This window comes from Centruroides vittatus, unplaced genomic scaffold, assembly GCF_030686945.1.
Source record: "Centruroides vittatus isolate TY-2023 unplaced genomic scaffold, ASM3068694v2 scaffold_861, whole genome shotgun sequence".
NCBI classification, from domain to species: domain Eukaryota; kingdom Metazoa; phylum Arthropoda; class Arachnida; order Scorpiones; family Buthidae; genus Centruroides; species Centruroides vittatus.
This window is the reverse complement of record NW_027122718.1, coordinates 8,841,040-8,856,230: the sequence shown is the minus strand read 5'-3', so window position 1 is coordinate 8,856,230 and position 15,191 is coordinate 8,841,040. Positions and strand designations below refer to the sequence as shown.

General features: G+C 29.8%; 1 pseudogene; it reads right to left on the bottom strand.

Annotated features, from left to right (window-relative positions):
• LOC136990186 (pleiotropic regulator 1-like) lies at positions 1-14,221 on the bottom strand (annotated as a pseudogene).
• Between the last annotated feature and the right edge of the window lie 970 nt (positions 14,222-15,191).

Below are 15,191 nucleotides of genomic sequence, written 5' to 3'. Positions count from 1 at the left end.
TTTAAGACTTCCGTATCTTAATTTATTGTCCATTAATTGTCATCGTCGGTTTCTTATATATTTTCACCTAATTTTTTGGTGCTAAGGATTCTTTTAGCTTCACTATCATACTAATAAGTTTTATCCGAAAAGTAATACGGGGCGCCCCTATAGTCTGGACACACGGGAAATCTCGTTAACTGTAATTTTTCCATCAGCAGCTTCGGTACGACTTTGTTGAAAGAAGAAAGAATTGGACTGGTACTTCTCGGTGGATGTGAAGGAAGGTCGTATCATTTGTGTCCACTGACCACGTGGTCGTGTGGAGTGGTCTCCTCATTCACCTGACCTTAGTCCTCTTGACTTCTTTTTCTGAAAATGTTAGAAATTATCTTAAAGATGTTATTTAATAATCCAATTGAATAAAATGATGATAAATTTCATAGGCAAAAATATATAATTTTCAAGAAATCTGTCCAAACTTTAAACAAGTTGAATTCAATTTAGGATGTCCCTAAATAAAAAAGTTTTCTCTAGTGCACAATATAAACTTCTCATTTATTTTAAAAGTTTAAAGAAAATTTACTTAAGTAAGAATCTCTTTTATGTTTAAGTTTAATGACAGATTGCTTTTGGACCTGGGAAATCAGTAGATTGGATGTAATTTTCATGTGTTAGTTTTTTAGATATAATATGCACATTTTTGATTTCAACCAAAACCTGAAATACCTTGAATGTTTGATATTCAGCAGGTGGTAGTTGTAGTCAAATCGTTGTCTGACTGTCAGAGAACTTGCAGAAGAGGTTTGACATAACCCTATTGCACGAGAACTTGCAATATATGAATATGATACGATTAAAAGTGTTAGAAGGCCAAACCTTACGGCATAAACTCTTCATTCCTTTTCAAAGGCTTAGAGGAAGTGAGAAGAAGAGAAAAGTAAAGAATGATAGGAAAGTGTGAAATGGAAACCGTGGCACTGTCAAGTTCCATTTATTGAGTATACTTTAATTTCAACACATGGGGCGTAGCCCACAGAAAACTGTATGGTCAAAATATATACAGAGAACAAGTCTGCACATGGTACTGCCTTTAGGAAGACAGGAAATGTGAGCAATTGGCAGCTATGCATGCGCACAACCGACTCAATGCCCAAGAAGCTGCTGAAAATACCAACCCAGAATGGGTTGGTGTATAAAAGCACAAAAATAATGAAACAAATAACTAAAAATGAATGCGAAAAGCCCCCAGATGGCCAACTCGGCCAGAATACAACGAAACACAAAAGAGTCCTCGACAGCCAGGAACCGGTAGGAGGTGGTAGCAAGACTGGAATTCCCAAACGGCCAGCTCGGCCAGGTTACAATGGGTGTTCCAAGTGAAGAGAGAACTTGCAATAGGGTTGTGAAATTTTAATGGAAAAAACTGAACATGCATCAAGTTGCAGAAGGAAAATTGAATAGACATTTGTCTGGGACTCCTTCAACAACGACAAAACATTCATGCAAAGGATCATAATAAGTGACAAGAGTTGGATTTATGGCTATGACACAGAGACAAAATTTCAAATCGTTACAGTGGGCTGGCAAGGGATCTCCATGCCAGTAAAAAAGCACAACAGTCTCAATCCATTGTCAAAATGATGATCACTGTTTTTTCAATTTCAATGGAGTTGTGCACTTTGAATTTTTCCTTCAAACAGCCAACTTTAAGTACTATGCAGGTGTTCTGAAACAGTTGTGCAAAAAGAGACCAGAGGTGTGGTGAGACAACTTGTGGTTCCTTCACCACGACAACATGCCTGCTTACTCAGCCTTGTCAATTTACCAGTTTTGTGCCAAAAATCAAATTGCTGTCCTCTCCAGCCTCCCTACTGAACAGACATCGCTTCTAGCAACTTTTTCTTGTTTCCAAAATTAAAATCAGTGCTGAAAGGATGCCATTTTGATACAATTGATAACATTAAAACAAATTCTCCACAAGCATTGAAGGACATTCCAAAAGAAGCTTACCAGGATTGCTTTGCAAAATGGAAACACTGATGGAATAAGTGTGTGAATAGGGGGAGTACTTGAAGGAGACAAAAAATAAAAGTTTATTGGTCCTTAAGTTTTATTCTTTAAGTCCTAAAACAAGATAAATTCATCTGCATCTCTACAGAATCAGTTAACTTGGGTTAACAGTTGTAGACAGACTATTTAATTAGCCTTATTACATAAACAATTTATGAACAGAATACTTTATTAGCAGAAATATTTACACAAACATTTAAATTCTTGTCTTAACTGTATATATAATATATATGCAAGGTAGAGTCCGCATAAGTCGACATCATCAGTAGTCTGTGGTCCCGGCCGACTTACATAGGCATTAATGTTAAACAGTATCGTAAACCAGAGTTTTTTAACTCATCACCTCCTCCTGAAAAAATGAATTCACTCTGCACGTGTGGTGCAAACTCATTTTTTTCAGGAGGGGGAGTCAATTTATTTATTAAGGCATTTTTATTAATATATAATTATCTGTTATTATTTTATACATAAAATGTTAATACCAAAAATATAATTCTTTAAATAAAAATTATTACTAAGTTTATATATTCCCAAAATAAATCAATAGCATTTTTCATATATAATTTATCAGTCCATAACAATAGATAGCCAAATGGCTGAGGCAGTTAAGGCATCATCCTACTGCTCTGAGGACCTGGAATCAAATCCAAACAAGCAACCTCAGGAATTATTTATGGCAGTTTATCTGGGAATGTTGGACCCTATCTTTTACCATCCAAACTCACAACAAGTATGATTGAAAAATATTTGACTGTTTTGTGGTCACTAAGAGGCAGTCAATATTTTTATAGTCCACCAATATGCGATATAAATGTTTCTAGTACAGTTGTAGGTCTTTTGCCAAGATGAAAGTATAGGAAATCTCTAGTTTGGATATTCTTCAAAATTAATGAACGTTTTTAGATTTAGAAAACATTGCAATTTAGTAGTGATTTTTATGTTGAAATAATAATAATTTAAAACTAACTGTTATTATCAGATCACTTAAATATTATTCATTTCATCTAACGAATAACACAATTAACATTCAATTTTCAATGTACTGGTTAAGGCTGATTAGAACAAACTTGTAAAAATTTGCTTATTGTATTTAAAGTATTTTCATTTAAGGAATACCGTATATCTCGGCAGATAATATGAGGTATAAGCTAAAACTATAAAATTTTGACGAAAATTTATATGTCCTATAAGACGACCCCAAACTATCGACGACCTATGAATTTAGTTTAGATCGACGATCATCATCTGAATAATAATACTGTATAGCATATACGGAATTATGTCCTATTTGTAATTTTTCAAATGGACAAATTTATTTTCTTGAATCTGGCAGCACTGCCTTGCAATTGTTGCAAGCATTCGCACTGATTCGGCATTCGGGTAATGACCTTGACTATTCACAAAAACAACGTATGGGCTATTCTATTTTGTGCACATACCCTACTCTCTACTAGTAAATAATTATAGTTTGAAATTTATATAAATTAAAATGGACAATCTAATTTTTTGTATCTGTCCTATAAGATGACCCCAGATTTTGGGGGCCTGTTTTTACGATTCAACTATCGTCTTATCTGCCGAGATATCAAAATTAGCATTTCCCAAAATATAGACTGTATAACATTATATGACTGATTACAAATATCTGTAATTATGATGAGCAGATTCTACTGTAAATATTTATATAAAATTATAACTTACTGCCGTCTCATCTTCTTTAAATATTTTGACAGTTTTATCAGCTTCAGCTGTCAATAATCTACTACCACTTTGATCAAACGTACAGGCAAATATTCCTGCTTCACTGTCAATAGAACCTGGTTGAACAGGTGCTTGTAATCTTTGGAAATTATAACCCGTTCTCCAATCCCAAAAGAAAAGCGTTCCATTATCTCCTACAAAATTTTAAATAGAAGGATAAATGTATTCATTTTCAAACTGTAAAATAATAATCAGCAAAATTTTATTTAAAAAAAATTTACCTCCAGATACTAAGACATTGTCAGCATTTATACCTAAACAGTTCACGATAGCTGTGTGCCCTTGAAGATTCTTCACGTATTTACCATCAGGGCATTTCCATTGTTTGATATTATCTGGTGCTCCAGATGCAAACATATAACTGTAAACACACAAATTAGATTATATTCAGGTCAAATTAAAGTTTACAAAAATTTAATATACAGTAGACCCCTATAACATGGGTTCGTATAACATGGTAAAACGTCATCACCGACTCGTGTCGCGACAGGATTGGTCGAATCTGGACCAATAGCAGATATTGTACAAACTGTTGAGTTTAAACGAGCACCGGACCTACTAAAAAACATTTATTATTCAATGGCCATAAAAATTATAACTTTGGAGACATCGTTAATAAAAATAACTTATTTTTCTGCGAAAAAATTCGCCGATCGGGAAACACGGCGCTCGCTCCGCGATGTAAACAAGCTTAAGCAATGGCATCGTCGAACGGTGCACACTCGGTAAGTAATCCTGCAATTGTTTATTTATAGCATAGTTTATATTAATTATTCCCAAAAAATTATATGTTATTTGGAAATTTTGAGTCATAGTAGTCTAGAATCAATTAATTTTATGGAAGAAAACCTTTCAAACAGCCGTAGCCCCTAAACTGCACACGTGCCGGGCTGTGATTGGCTCATGTATTTAAGTGACTCATACAACACGGAACGTATCTACCGTGCTATAAGGGGGGGGTCTACTGTACTTCATTCTACGTAATATATAGCAGTTAATTCTAATTATTTAAACAATTCTCTAAGTCTCTAAATCTAGCCATTATAATTTTCAGAAACTGAAAAACTAAAACTTTCTTTTAATCTCCTTCAAAACTGATTGTTAAAAATGTTGATTATTTTTAACAATGAAAGATGATAACCAAACTATAATTGCGATAAAATTATAAAAATTAATTAAATGAAAGGTTTAAAAAAATCATTAAGTTGTTTAATTCTTTGATAGAAAATTTTGAGATTCTCTCTTTTAATAAATACAGAAATTTAGTAAATTATCTATTTCTTGCCATTCCTCCATAATTATTTATTTTACATACATTTTGACATAAACATTAAATGTGTATTATGCTGTATACATTTTATTTTTATCTTGTTTGATTTAATAATGACCATTAAATTCAAAGTATTTTATATCCATATTTATTTCAGTGATTAATTTACTAAAAACATTTCATTATTTTTAATATAAAAAATATAGAATATAAATAATTCTAAAATTTTGTTGTAGGAACATTTCAGAATCCATTGAATTAATGAAATATGTTAGTTAGTTTTACAGTTCATAAAAATTCATTGAGCTAATCAATAATTTTAACTTTGCAAGTACTTACAGTCTAGGATGTATCGAAAGTGCTCCGACACTTTTTTTATGTTGCGTCAACGTAACTCTAGATTTTCCAGCAACTAAATCCCATAACCTGATGGTACAGTCATGACTGCCTGTCATTACCTGAATAAATTTAAAATAATAATGAATAATTGCATTCTTGATATCAGAAAAAATGATACACATTTATTATTTACTAAATTTTTTGCATAATTAAAAATATTGAAGAAAATATAACACAATTTATCCAGAAAGTTCCCTGAACAATTTAAAAAAAATATTGTTATTGTGTTATCTATTGTGTAATACATGAAATACTTAACAGTTGCTTACTAAGACATCATAGTATTTTCCTCCTCAGTTCTGATTCATTTGTATTGAATAATAAATATGCTTTGCAAATTTTTGATCTCATCACTTTGTGAGAGATGGAATATCAAAGCTGAAGGATGACCATTTATCCCAACCATTGAAGAGTGACCAAAGGAGTAAATGCCCTTCTATAACCAACACCAACACCAACAAAATTTTGTGTCTAAAGAACAAACTTAAATCATCTGTTCTCAAGAAGATAATGGATCATCTACTCAAAAATATCTGATGTGCTCCACTTTGCACTGAAGTGAAGAATGGTCTATTGACTCTTCATACAACAGCAGCGTATTATGCTGCTGTTGTACGAAGAGGACATATAGGTCGAGCCACAAAATTTAGAAGATATTGAGATGATTTTCTGGTGGTTGATCAAAAAAGGATTTCACAAAGGTATTCCAGGAACTTCTGGAATGATGCAAGCTATGTATTGAACAAGAAATATGTTGACAGTCACCAGAAAAAAAAATCATTTTGTTTATATGCAAGATTTTATTAATTCTTTCACAGAATAAGTATTATATAATAATATTTTTGTGAATATTATGTCACATACCTCATTTATGAATTTTTATTATTATATTCTAGGAATAAAGTAAGACTGATTAAGTTATTTCATGAGTATACTCAATATAAATCTTTAAAATTCCAATTACTCAAACATTTTTAATATTTTAAGTTTTCCTAACTATCCCCGACTAAGAAAATCTAAACACAGATGAGAAATTGGCATAAAAATTGCTAATATGTATCACACACAACTTTTTACTCCAGAACAGTGTAATAAGAAGTTATGTGATGACAAGAGCATCACTTGTTTAAAATTTTAAAGAATTGGAATAAGGATGTTAGTTAATGCTTGAGAAAATTTTTTATTTATTACATTTCATTTATTTTAAAAACTAATTTTTCAGTGAATTCAGTTGAAAGTTTTTGAACTGATAAAACTTTAACAAGAAGTTAGCCATTTCACTTCAAAACTGTGTTTGAAGCTTACAGAAATGATAAAAATTAAATATTCCAGTTCTATTCTTTAATAATAGTTAATATCAAGTTAACATTTTTTTTTTTTTGATTGATCTAAAATATCCAAATGTCTATTGAAAGATGACTTAAACACACAAATACAATAAATATGATATAAATTACTTTTCTGTATGTTTTTTGAACATATTGATAAAGAACTTTCTTTTTCTACATATAGATTTTTACTAATTGATGTTATTACTATATTATTTTTCAGAATTAATAATATACTGAGACCAATAGATAGTAAATACAAACATTTATTTTGGTTTTCATTTCTCAAAAATTAGTTTGATGCATACTTAAATCTACAATTTTTGCAAGCTAAACAGTAACATTACTTTCACAGACCTATAACTTGTTCAATGAAATATGAGCTTATTAATATGATAAATCCTAATGGACTGCAATGGTCAGGCCATGAAATAGGATGCTGAAATTCTGTTTTTGTTCATTCAATTATTGTTTAGAAAACACTATATAAAGTTTAGCAAAATTGCAAAAAATAATGCCATTATGTGTTAGAGTTTCAGTTTAGTTTTAAATGTGTATAATTACTTTAGTTGTTAAAATTTGCTTTATAGCATTATTATTAGCATGACAAACATTTCATCATGTGTCTTAACTGTCAACAAGATTAACTAACCACTCATTGAAAATAAATTTGAAAAGTTCATCTTTCCTTGGATAGACCATAGTAATGTATTTAGTAATGTAGACTACTGCATTATAAATTGACAAATTTAAAATTACATAATGATAACAGATTTAAACTTGCAATCCCTGCAATGATTTAACTTTAAGAAGTAATTTAAATTATTAATACTAATAGTATAAAAGTTATTATGAAATGGTAACTTCATCTGGCTCTAATAACAAATTCATTCAATCATTAAATCTCAACGTATAAAAATAGTCCAGATAATTGATAGTCTGATTATCTGATTTGCAATTTAATTGATCATTGTTTAAATATAATTACATAAAGATTTTTAAATATACTCTTAATTTATAATTTAATATTAGTTATTTTAGCAATTAGAAAGTTAAATTTTTTGGAATTTACTGACAATTTTGTATATTATATTTAAATTAGTTACCTGTGGTTCAACTGCTTGACACTATCAGGACATACAAATACTGTAGCAAGTGTACAAAGTATGAATATTGGCTTTTGTTCTCATATCCCAAACCTATGAGGAAATAAAATTATGTATTTTTTGGCTATAAATGATAAATATGTAAAAAATTATCAATTATTTTCAACTGAAGTAGTTTTCTAACCTAATCTAATAAATTATTATAGAAATAAAGTGTATTTTCAGAAATAAAAAGTTTAAAATTACAATATATATTTTACTTTAATTTGAACTTTTCAAATCTAGATATTACTCTTTTGTTGTATCATTCTTTATAACATTAAATGCAGCAAAATAAAGTGAATATATATGGATATATTTATTAATATATGGGAATATGTTACATATTCAGTCTACGGAACATGTAAACTAAAGAAATATAAACACTGAATATGTTCAAACAAAAGACCATTTCCAAATTTAGAATATATATGCAATATTTTTCTAATTATAGAAATTATTTCAGATACAAAAAAGAATGGTCAATTCCAGTCAAGTATTCTAACGGTTTTATTCACTTCAATTTTTATAATAAACTTTATCATCTGTTGTTTCCTCTGATATATTAACAAGCAATTAAGACATTGAATTAAGCAATTAAGAATTGTAAAAGACTGAAACTAAGGTTCTGTTAAAATCACTAATCGATGTTGGGCAATTTCACATGAGCAGAAATAATATAAAATTTTTTATTCTTTATGAATACAGAAAGAATAATAAAAAAAATCCATGTTTCTATTAATGGCTTTCATATTTTGCAATTCACCACATGATATATGATTTGGGAAGCTTCTAAGTAAGAAAAATGTTTATGTTGGGCCATTGTCTTCATTTTTAAATAACTATTCTCAACAGACACCTTTCTAAAATTAAAGGAGATAAAGTTAGGAAGAATATGATCTGGACTATAAAAATAATTGAAAAGATATCAGATGAAGTTATCAGTGGAAGTCAATAATATAAAGCAAAAGCAGATTAAAAAAAAACAAAAGTTTCAAAGAAACATGACATCATTTATTATGAAATCATCCCTAAAATATAAATAGTATTAAGGGAAAGAAGGCAATATAATTATTTTTTAATTACTATTAGCAAATTCTATTACAATAACTAGGAAGAAGATATATAAAAAAATTTCATTATATTAGATTGTCAAACAACAAACTGTCATGAAATGAAATAACACCAGAACCTCAGAACCTTAAAGAACTAGTTGAAACCTTAGAAAATCATATAACAGATAATTGCAAAATGGCAGATGATGATAGATTATCTAGAAAATTTACAACTATTATTATTAACCAACAAAACAGACTTTTTTCTATATTATAAAAGTATCTGATAAAATATTTATGAAGCATTAGAAGGATTAGCTAATATTTGTTAGTTTTACTATATATTATTATTATTATCTCAATAAAATTTTCAACTTACCCTTGCTGTAGCATCTCTTCCCCCACTTACTAGAATATCAATTGTTGGATGAAGTGCTAATGCATAGACTCCACTCAAATGACCATGATAATGTCTAATTACCTGTAATATATAATGTTTGAAATTTTCATAAAATTTTTATTTATTAAATTTGATTACTATATAAATTTTTTTCATAACTTATACTAATATTTTTTATGTATTTTTAATGCAATGTAATAATATGTAAAAGTTCTTTAAAATTAAAAAAAAATAAAGAAACAAATTAATATCATTGTCGTAAACAGAAAATATCATAAATTATATTCATGTCCAAAAAAAAAAATAAATAAATAAATACAGTAGAGCGTCTTTTATCCAAAAGCTGGTTAACCGAAAGCTTTCCAATCGGACTGTGTCGTGCTGAATCGAACGTTTTTGATACTAGATTAACTTCTAAAGTATAATTTTTTTGTTTTTATATTTTTCAATATATTTATTTGTTTGTACAAAATAAAGAAATAATTTTTAACGATACGATAGCCTCGATTATTATTATAAAAATTTTTGTTTGGCTTAAAATCGACGAAAATTCAATGCAAAGCGACACGCAACGGAGAAAAATTCCAACATCGGATAGGTTAATATATTTTTTCGCACATAATCGGTTATCCGAACAACCCAGTCCCCAATTGATTTGGATAAATGATGCTCTGCTGTATATTCATACAATTCATAAATGTATCAGTGTTTCCAAAAGTGGTCTAAATCAAAAATACCTTGAGTTTATTTCACAAACTGCTTGTAAAATTTTACAATTACATAAAAAAATTATTTTGCAACAGAAAAATAAAAACTATAAAATATATTTAATGATCATAAAAATATCTTTTTTATTTTTTAAAAATTCAAAAATCAAAATATCTCCAAATGAATCATATATAACTTATCCAAATAAATGCTGAATGAACTTGGCTCCATATTAATAACAAAAATTTTACTTCTTAGTTCAGGAAACCAAATTGTTTTTTTATCCAACAACATTTTTGTTCTTTTTTAAAGACATCTTTAGCTTCAGTTTTCAAAATGGAATGTATAGTTCTTTACCAGTAGAAAATTGAAGCTGAAGATGTTCTTAAAAAAGAATGAAAATGTTCTCTAATAAAAAAATATTTGGTTTCCTGAAATAAGCAGTAAAATTACCAAAACTCACCACACTTGGAAATACAGATGTGTGGTTTCAATAGGATGGGGTAACTACTTATGTGGTGAGATCGATGAAAGTTTTGGGAAAACTGTTTCAAGGGCACTCGATCTCATTCTGTGATGACATTGGGTGGCCTCTATGTTTGCCCCTTGAGACTTTTTCTCTAGGGTTATCCAAAAGCTGAGGTCTGCACACACAGATTAAAAAGCATTTATGATTTGAAAGCTGCTATTCATAAAGAAATTGAAGTAATAATGCAGAAAATGACATGCTGGGTTATGCAAAACTTCAGAAATTGACTACAAATGTGTATTGGAAATCAATTAGATGATATCATTTTCAAAACTAAGTGAAAACAAACTGTACTCCAAGCACTTGTAAATTATGAAATAAAAATCTGATTAGCATTTATCAGCCCTTTTTTATTTACCTTTAAAATCTGTGATGTTTTTCTAAAACACCCTGTATAATGAATACAATACACTAACAAAGATCCCTGTAAGAGCTAATTAATAGTTATTTGAGGAATAAATTACTGGAAAAATGTTCATCTTTAATCAAGATTCATCATATTAAATTTTTTCACTTTAATTTAAGAAACAATAATTATTGAAGCCTTATCAGTTATATGACACCAAAAAAAGAAATTTTTAACATTACATTTTACTAACTCATTTGAATATTTTATAATTACCTTATTATATTCCAAATCCCAACACTTCACTTGCTTATCTTCACCACAAGAAAATAAATATGGTGGTGCCTGGGACTTATTGCTAATCCTCTCACAGCACTGATATGACCAGTGAGAGAAAGCTTCAATTTTCCACTTGCTAAGTCCCAAATCTTAAAAACAAACAATAAAATTATCAATTTTCAAAGACAATATAAAATTTATCTATACAATCAAAAAAAAATTCTTAAAAAACATATAAACAAATTTTAAAATTATTTATTTCAAAAATAATTATTGATATATAATAAATACAACCGACAGCCAGATTCCTTTATTGGGCTATTTAGCCTAAATAATTATTACATAATTTGGCAAGAGGTAGGTGATTAGGCCACCGTCTCTTGTTGAATTTAATTATAGAATTTACTTAAAATATTCTGGAAGAAAAGATCAGTCCAAAGCGAGACTCGAATCCACAACTCCTGCTTACCATGCAGGTGCATTGCTAATTGACTATTCAGGCCTCCATATTTGTTTTCAGACTAATTAAATGATTAACTAATTTAGATATAATCATATTGGCCACATCTTTATATTTAATTAATTTATAATTATTAAATTCAACAAGAGATGGCTGTGTGGGGGTTTGGAGACTATTATAATTGTGAACTAAAAGTTTTAAGGATCCTGCCACCAGATGGTGTTTTATCGGACAAACCTCCAATTTAGACCAATTTAGACCAATTTAGAAAAGACAGATATTTAAGACACGAGATAAGAATCACTCCAAAAGTCCAGGAATAAGCCTCTCAGGAGGATGAACATAACATCAGCTAAACCAACTTAAGAATAAAAAAAAGGAAAATTTATTACAAAAACTAAACATAACACTAAAATTAAGTTTAAAATTAATATTAAAGACAAAGTCTGTCTATAACAATATGTCTGTATCTGGATAGATTTAGTCTATCCTCAGAAGTTAGCCTATTTGCATTCTATTAAGCCAGGAGCTACCTAGCAGAGGGTATTTGAACTTTGTGACTCAACATACCAGGAAAAGAGTTGTCTTTTCTTCAAAGACCTTCTGTCTTCTCTTTGGTTTCTTTTTCTTTTCTTCCTTATCCTTCCATATCTCTCTCTTTTCATTGACTATTTCCTCTAGATTTGACCCTCTCCTCTGGTGTGGCTCTCTACTGTTGTGTTGGCTCTGTTTTCTCAGAGTTCACTCTCTTAAACTCGTATGCTGTGTTCACTCTTCATCTCCTCTCTTTGTTTTCTCCTCTCCCTTATTATTCCCTTTTGTTTTATTCTTTTTTCTGACCAATCATGATTTTATTCTAGGGGAAGTTGATGTAATGAGGGATAAGCTTGATTATTTTTAGTCCTCCTCCTCTCTTGTCTAGTATGAACTGTATGTGTCCATGTGCCATGTGATGTGAATAAGGTTAACAACTGTCACTCAAATAATAATTGAAAAGGGAGAAACGGCAGTCATCTCCTTTGTTTTTTCCTCCAAATGTTGAGAGATTAATAACAAGTAAAATCGATAAATTTTTATTCTAATTTGTTTCTCTTGATTATTTTTAATCTGTTTTGCTAAAAACTTAGAATGGAGGGTCCCTAAACTCAGAAAAATAGGCAAAATTCCTTTACAATGCTACTTGATAATGAACAATCCCAGTGTCTCATTCACACATCTATGAGGTGGTGTTGGTGTATAGGGCAACTTGTTTGATAGTTATCAAATGCTTAATGAACAAACAGACAGAATAATAAAAAGGAATATAAAATACATATATACAGTCAATTCCGCTTAATTGGGACACATTAGAACTAATCCATTTTGGCCCAATTAAGCGACTGCCCCAATTAAACGAACTAATAATAAATTCTAAAATAAAATATGTAACACGTAAGTAAAAAATAATAATTAGGTACCTATTTTAATACTTTATTAAACCAAAATGCAGAAAATATTTGTACTATAAATTTGACAGACTCATGACGATAGAAAACTGATTTGCATAACACTAGTGTTGATAAATACAGTATTAGTAGTGATGTACACAAAGGTTTGATTTGTTCTTGATCGAACGATTTTTCCTTTTTCCCTTTATACTAGAACATGTTCTAACTAAAAAGGGGGAAGGAAAGGATTCATCCAAAAGTCACCTTATGGTCTTCCTTTGGCCACTTCGGCATACCTAGTACCAGCAGTCGTTCAGTAAGAAAACTTCTACATGTTCAGACAAGATACCCTGTGACTGGCACAGTAAAAATAAACAAAGCAAATTGAACCAGTCTATTAGCCATAATGAATTACCGGTTAATATAATTATTGTCTTTTATCAATTCAATATTAAAAAGTCAAAACTTACTTTTATCATTCTATCGTTGGATCCTGTTGCAAACCATTCATTACCTGGCTCAACAGCTAAACATCGAACCCATCCTAAATGACCACTTATAACCTAAAAATTATTTTAATATTAAATTTACATTTCAGATGTGTTAAAATATTAAAAAGTTAATCATGTACAAAATCAATTATTTAATAATTGTAAAAACAGTTATACTATGTACAATTAATTACAAATACAAATTTACCCTATACAATTTCCATGGTGGATGCCATTGAGGTTTCAATAGTGCTGGAGCTCTCTTAGGTATAATAGTTTGTTGTTGTTGTCCTGCCAGTACAATAGCCTAAAATAAAATAAGATTTAATTTTTTAAATTAGCAATGAATACTTACAACTTAGTTGTCATTTTTTATTTGTATTCATCAGTTAGTCTCTTTTCAAAATTCATAATGATTTTAATTTGGCTACTTAAAAGCTACGTAAATTTACTGTATTTTTCATTTTTATTTAATAAATGACATTCTGAAAAATCTCATTTAAATATTCTTTTATTCAAATTAAAATATAAAACATAACATACCTCCATTTTGAATTTCAGCAACACTAAAAAAAATTTCTTTCTCACGTGGGTTTACAGAGCTACACTAACATCCCCTATCGGCATTTTTATTTTGAAATTTAAATTTAAAAAATTGTCATTAAAATTTTTAGAATAAAAATATAACATGGTAATTTATATACTATAATAAATTTAAGATATAATTGATAAAAATATTATACAATAAGATACTGTTAAAACGTGACTATAAATAATTTTTAACAACGTGAAGATATAATATGAAAATACGTTACGAATAACGTTTGCTTTTAAGGAATTTTAAAATTAAAAGATCAAATTTTATTTAATGTGTAAATTTTGTGGTATTGGCGTTTTACGAACTATAAGGGCGCTGCATTTTTACAGAATAGCTACTTTATCTGGGTCGCTTGTAACTAGTAATGTAAAATTAATCATATATTACTGCCCGATATAATGATATCAACGGCCGGATGGCCAAGCTGTCAAGGTGGTAGCTTGCCGCTCTGGGGACCCGGGATCGAATCCGGACGGGTCGAGAAATCGGGGATTTTTCGGGAAATGGTCCGTTCTGTTATGTGGGGCCCTATCCCTCACCATCCACTGTAAGCCTGGCCGAACCCATAATGGACCTGTTAAAAGAGACCCTCTCAGTGCCCACAGGGCGAAAATAGTTAATAATAAAAAAAAATGTAATGATATAGGCTGCTTGTAGCTGTTTATCGAGAAATTTTATAGAAGGAGACCAATTATTGCTAGCGGGACACGTCATTATGTGGAATCGAAACAAATGAGCGAGATCGTTCTATACATATTTGTGCCCGGACTCTCGTACTGCACTTGCATGCTTTGGCAGACCCAAAATTAGTACTAAACTAAGTTTCGAAGTATTCGACCTATTTAACAAGGTTTTGCAACACATTTAAATCAATTTTTTCTCCATGCAGTTAATTGCAGTTTTGAGTTCTTCCATAATTGCGGAATTATTTTCCTCCTGCATA